A 7,355-nucleotide genomic window follows, 5' to 3' on the forward strand; every position below is an offset into this window, starting at 1 on the left:
AACGCATGTATGCTCCTATGGACAGATCAAGAATTCCAAGTTTTCCAAATCCCACGCCCAATAGTGATTGGTTAACATATCTTCCATTGTTTAAAGATAAAAAAGGAGATGATTCTATTTGATCCGGATTTAAACAATAACGCAACAAATTACATATATAACCATAAATACAGAGATGCAGCAGAAATACTAAAATATTCTTACAAACAGAAATGGAAATAAACCAGCTAGGGCGATGGTAGCTTATCTCTGAGAAGAGATGTGGCAGCTACATGCCTCTGAACTATCTTACAATGAGGCTTGAAGACCTATTTATTGTTGAGAAACAATGGAAAACCCTAAACATCCAAAAACCTAACCCTAGGAGATGAAAATCCAAATTGTGGGCCCCGTTTGGGTAAATTAGTACATTAACTTCCTGGGATCGTAACTTTGGCATACGATCTCCGTTTGGCGTGCACAATACCTCGTTAGAAAGATCTATTCGAGCATTACAACTTTTGAGTGGGAAACATTGGGTAATGACCCATGTTGCCCCCAGTTTTCCCCAATCAGGAACCTGAAAAAGCCTATCAAAAATAGTAAATTGTGCTACAATTAAGGAAACTGAAAACTGAAAGAGACAGTTGTGGGGGTCCAAGTGGGATAGATGGGTGGCCACCAACATCCACCTAGATCATTCCTCCCCCCTTAGGAATCAATGGTCCCCATTTCATTAAGTGCCTCTATGAGATGGGGAAACTTCTGCTGAACTTGGTCCCTAATGAGTTGTTCTGCAATCTCTGATGTGTCGAGTAATGGTGGGAAGCATGGTCGAAGGGGGTCCACATTGAACACTCGATGCAAGCCAAGGAATGGGGGAATGTTGTGCTTCAAAGCATTGTTTCCCACAGCCTTGGTAATTGTGTAAGGATGATATCGGAGTGGTCTGAGCTTCTAATGGGCTCTTGTAAGGCATTCTTTCTGTAGATACTACCAGACTTTTTCGCCCACTTGAAATGTGTGTGTTACCTAATGTTGATCATGTCGCTGTTTGTACTTGGCATTTTTCCAGAATGGAGAGGCGATATATCGACCTGTTGGGTAAAGGTGCTCTAAGATTCATATCGAATGAATGCTTCAAATAACAGTGCAACAATACCCCTGTGGGTGAGGAGAAGATGTTCCTGTATTCTTTCATGACCGTATCCATCTATTTCTACTGCAGCGTGGAGGAACCCTTCATGGGGGTCATGGATGTGGTGACGATCCTCCCCTTACTTTGGGAGTGACCTAGACAGAAAAAAAATTTCCTAGTCTGGGAGATGATCTTACTGCCTTTCTTAGCAAAGATCAAAGAAATGGCAGTAGGTGGGACTACCTCCGGTATCCTCTATAATGTATTACACAAAGAAATAATAACAACATGAGGCATTGACTCATACACAGCATGTCGCTTCCACAAGTATGGTTGGCCTAATAATACATCACAAATATCAAGAGGTGCAACATCTCACAATACCTCATCTGTGAAGGGCTTGATGTTGTAGGGAAGGCAACACTGTTGGCGGACTCGGAGATCTCGTCCTTGGTGAAGCCACTAGATACTGTACGTTTGCGAGTGTGGTATGGTTGGTAGTCCCAGCCACTTCACGACCTATTCTGAAATGAGGTTCTTTTGGCTGCCACTGTCGACAATGAATTATAGTGAAGAACCCTTCACCCACATTTGTGAGTGGAAAAGACGCTCCCCCTTGTTTGGATCTTCGGGCTCATTCTTCTGGATCTTGGCGTTGGCAACAGTGGCATTGGGCTCCACATCAATGATCTGCTTCCCTTTGTCATTCCCCTTGTTGGGTTTTGACTTAGGGTCGGAAAATGCATTTGATTTTGAAGCCTTCAACTCGGCCACCAATGACTGCTTGGTCCAACGCTCACTTGTGTTATGAGTGGGGCTCTTATGGAACTCACACCACTTTCTTGTGTCCTTCTTTGGCTTCGTGGTGTTGTTCTTTTCTTGCGTCTTCGATGGGTTGTCTTGGGTCACCCCACCTTAGCTTTGTCCTTTGTTCTTCGGATTCGCAGATCCAAGGTCTCGCTTCTTTTGTTTAAGCTTCTGCTCGATCTTGACAATGCATCAGTATGTCGTGTTGAGCGACGAGATGTTCAGGAACTCCATCTCGTGCTGGATGTATCTATGTTTTCGAAGGCAAAGTATTACAGGATATTCGGTCTTTGCAAGAATACCATATTCAAGTTGCATCCTCCATAATCCTCAATCTGAGATTAAGGGGGGTGTGGGATCTGCCAACAAAAACTTAAAGACTGGAAATGGCTTTGGGGGCAATTCTTCGAAAAGCACAGAAGCCAAACAGAAGCAATCAATTAGAGTACCCTCTTTCAAGAACATCCTACAAGGGAACAGAACAGCTATAGAACCAAAAAAACAGGTTGGTACATCCCCTAGCCCATACATTGTGGAGCTTCTGAACTCTATTCCATAACTTACCATTGAAAATTCTGAAACAGATGAGCATTGTGCTGCTTTTGAATCTCAAGCAATTATTTGTCGTTTTAATTGTTTTTGGCCAAAACCTACGGAGTTATTTCATTGGATATTGACCAATTGGTCACTAGATTGTGAAATACACCTCTGTTCTAAGGGGTTTTTCATTGTAAAATTCCCTTCAACAGAGTCCAGGCACAATGTTATTCAGGAAGGTCCATGGTTCTGGGGTTCGATGGGCCTTTCCATCACACCATGGTTCCCTACTTTCGATGCAAACACCATGGTTATCTCTAGAAATTTGGTGTGGATCCACCTGCACAATCTCCCTCTCCATTTCTAGGAGGAGCGAGTACTCACAGGAATCGGGAACATCATTGGGAAATATCTCAAGATGGATACCCAAATATTGGAAGAAATGATATTCACACATGCCCATATATGTGTAGAAGTAGATCTTAGCAAAGGATTATCGGACCACTTACAACTAATCCACAAGTAGATGCACTGGACTCAGACACTAGACTATGAGAACACAGCCTTTAGATGTTGAATCTGCAAACAAACAGGGCATCTACAAAATATGTGCCCATAAGGCAAGAAAAACACTGGCAGAAAGAAGAGGAATGGGAAACAACCCAAAGGATGGAACTCTCCTCCACTCGGATAGGACAAGGAGGAAGAAATAGCCGTGGAGGAAACTACACAAACCAGGAACAACCAGATAGCACAGGAATGAAAAAATCAAGGGGAAGTCCCCCAGGACCTCAATGGAATGAAGGATAAACAGAGAAAAACAGTAAACAAGCCGGAAGATATGGATACTAGTGGGTATAAACGTACCCACTCAAAAGACAATTCAGACTCAGATAAGGACAATTCAAGGCCTGAACCTGGTTTTCAACTCGCATTTGTCTTTGATTCGCCATCTCAAGGAGAATGGTGTAGGGTGGAAAAAAAGAAGGGGAGAAAAGCCTAGCTTTTCTCCTTATTATATATTAGTTTGTTTTTACATATCTCTGCTTATCATCAGTCCTTTGACTTGATGATGCTTGGTTCACAGTAAAATGTAACATGTAATTTTGTTTTAACTAATAAAATTACGCCTTTTTCCTTGGAAAAAAAAGAGAGAAGAAAACCATGGAAAACCAACAAGAATACGACACTGAGAACAAAGTGGCATAGCCATGCACCAAACACACTCAAAATCGAAAATCAAGCGCAACAATAGAAAAAGACCAAAAGCACAAGACTAACAATAGACACCATGACTCAATCCCCATGGTTCCCAAGGAAAGCTCAACCAAAGCCCTCTTCAAAATTTCATGGCAATTTCTTTGCATGCAATCCCCTGCATCATACCACCATAAACACATAATGTCAGTGCATAACTAAACATAACAATACACCAGTTACCTTACCTTGTTGTGCAAAGTATGATGCCTTGCAACTGAACACATCCACGCCATCTCTCTTGGAACTCCAATTCCTTGATAGATCCACCTGTAACTATAGACTAGCTAATATACCTGTCAATCACATGTCCATGAATATAACACATATCCACATAATTTCAAAAAAAAAAAAAAAAACCCAAAAACAAAAACAAAAAAACAAAAACAAAAACAAAACAAAAACAAAAACCAAAAAACAAAATAAAACAAAACAAAACAAAACAAAACAAAAAAGGGTTAAGAAGACTTCCTAGGTGCAAAGTACTCATTCGTTTGGAATTAGGGTTTCCAAACATAGCCAAAGGAATTCTTGCCCAATTACTTGCCTTTACCTTTTTACCTTGCTGCAGTCGAGGCTTACTATGTACTATCACATCACCCAACTGTTAGTTATATAAACACATCAACTATTACCTTGTCACGCTAATACCAAGCACGTTTCCTGCAACTGCTCACACATGTCAACCACATGTTCCAAATACAACGACAATCATATCCATCAATTTGAAATCAACTTTTACAAACAAACATGTCATAATCCATAGTCAACTCATAGTCATTAGACATAATGCTACGACTGTCAACTACATTCAATTACATATCAACTATCTCAACACATATGTGTTAGTACAATCATCTTAAAACAAGATCATTGGAACACATACTCATATTAAGCAATTCATCAAACATTCAACCAACTTGCAAACATACCATGTTAAATAAATCAACTAGATGACATAATAAAATCGTCAAGCACCAATATGCGACATAAGCGAGCTCATACCTTACTATATCTTAGGGGAGGCAACCTTGCCTGCACAATCAATCCATACTAGCACGATATATCTTCACAATATATTAACCCAAAAATAAATAAGATCATGATATCCAAATAGTCATTAGCTAGCATGTTTACATCATCACTTATACACAATTATCATTTATGCATAGCTATCACATATGTACGATCAGTCTAGATTAGTACCACACAATGCAACACAATAAGTCGACTCATACTTGAGTGTCGTAACCCTGACCATCCTTATAGGCCAATCCAACTTAGTGTTATACATATAACATCAAGGTATAAATGCAGTAACGCTAATCATCAAGCTATCTATCATTTAACAACAAGTTAACCTACAAGATACTTCATCACTAACATATAACATAATCATCAGATTATCTAATATAAAACAACAATAGCAATGCATACAACTATAAGTTACTGTCATTCTTGACTATCCGACACATGTGCATATGACTACACTAATCAACTAGAATCTATCATGAATGTAACCATAACGTCAAAATACATGTACATAAACATAATGTATATAAACCTAATGCATATAAGAATCATTGACTTACATATTTGCATGCCAAACATACAATACATGTATGACAATCTACTCTTTCCCCAAAGCCTAATGCTGCAACCTCATTATGATGAATTGTATATCCTGCTCTATCTCAACCAACGCATTAGCATCATAACATACCAATATCGCCCTAATGACCTAAATTGCATACCATGACTTCACAAGGCATGTTTGAACTACTATTCATGCATAACTATAACCAATACCATATATGCACAACAACTACATATAGACATATAACGCATCATCCTAGCTAGAGTCCAATCATCAATGCATGACCATATCAACTACATAGACCATGACCTCATGTATGACAACAAAAATTATTCCATTGTAGACATTGCCACATGCAACTATCAACATGCATAAGCAATGCCTAATCAACTACACATACGTATGAACGCATGTAGTCGAGCATAAGCGATCAATTCTTGTAACCAACCTACAAGATTGATACATGTAATCAAACAACCAAGAATGCAACCTAACATACAAGGATGTAATCAAACTGCATATAATCATATAACCAGTCATATACTTTTGACGATGCATTCCAAAAAATCAACATCGATTTCCTCATGACAACCTTACTACAACCATCATCAACATCATGCAATGCAATAAGCACATGGAATGCAAGTGTAAGAGACACACATGCAACTGACATGCATCCATGACCAACACATTCATCAAAGGAGAGCGCAACCATGCTCTAATTCCACTCTGTAACACCCCCTCCTCCCAGACCACCCAAGTAACTGGCCAACTGGGGTAAACATGCGACGAGAGAGGCTACTATAAGGGATTCAACTTTTTTGGTTACCTTAAGGAAATGGAACCGATGGAACATATCAAACAAACCCATCCACATCAATAATAACACCCTCATGAAACATGTCAGCCACTCAGACATGTTATCCCTAAGTCCCACTGATGATTTAAGCCTTTTAACCCCTGGTCACTCTCATTCTATAAGCAAGACAGTGACCAGAATCCAAATTCATTCTTACAGGCCTGTGTACCAGCGTCCATGGACTGTTTCCAGCATACCTGTGCCAGCGTCCCCAATATTTGAGTCACTTTTCTAGCCTAGAATCCCGACCTTTTCTCAAAACTTGTTATAACCTTCATAATCCATCAAAGTCATGATGACAATATAAACAAATCAAAAATCAAACTAAGGACTAGGCCTGAGCATCCCGAACCGGGACTGACATTTTGTCAAACACTTGGCATCAATGCAACCTACAAGTCTAGGATACAAGACAATGCATAAATGACTGAAAGAACTTATGAAACATAACCAGAAGGATCACCTCCTTCTCCATTGAACTATTGTAACATCAATTGGTCTTGCATCCATCCATTTAACAATTACAAGTAAATGCATGAAATAACCATGACATGAACCAGTCATTTAACCATGCTTATATCCAGCATAAAAACATATAAATATTAGAGATATGACAACCATCAAATCCACATATAAACAAGTGCAAAAGTAAGAGAACTTAGTTTTTATTAACCATAGGCAAATCCGATCAGATTCGAGACTTCCACGTAAACCCGACCATAGACATGGTTGAACCAAATCTTTCTTTCAACTAGTCACCCCTGTTCCATATTCCAACCATGAATGTTGTATCTCATAGAACAACCAATCCAAGAACAAGCAAGGGAATCTAGAGGTTAAACCACCTCCACCCTCATCAAACCGTTATCACAACAAAACTGGTGCTCCAATCACAATCGAACCAAACTTCGAATGCCATTCGAAATCCGTCACTATCCTTGAGGAATTTTTTGTCTCCTTGTCTCTCAGGCTTTACCGCAATCCAATCTCGGATCACTAAGCCCTAAACCGAGACTAGTCTGTCAGGCTTTACCGCAATCCAAACTTGGATAACTAGGCCCTAAATCGAGACTCTCCCTCCAGGTTTACCATGTATCCTGCCAATACCGGTCAAGGGATTCCTAAGTCTTTGGGAATGAAAATTAAGACCACCGCTACCCCGAATTCCAAAATCCATCTAG

Source organism: Pinus tabuliformis, chromosome 8 (genome assembly GCF_031772625.1).
Source record: "Pinus tabuliformis cultivar Carrire ecotype Pingquan chromosome 8, CPIR1, whole genome shotgun sequence".
NCBI classification, from domain to species: domain Eukaryota; kingdom Viridiplantae; phylum Streptophyta; class Pinopsida; order Pinales; family Pinaceae; genus Pinus; species Pinus tabuliformis.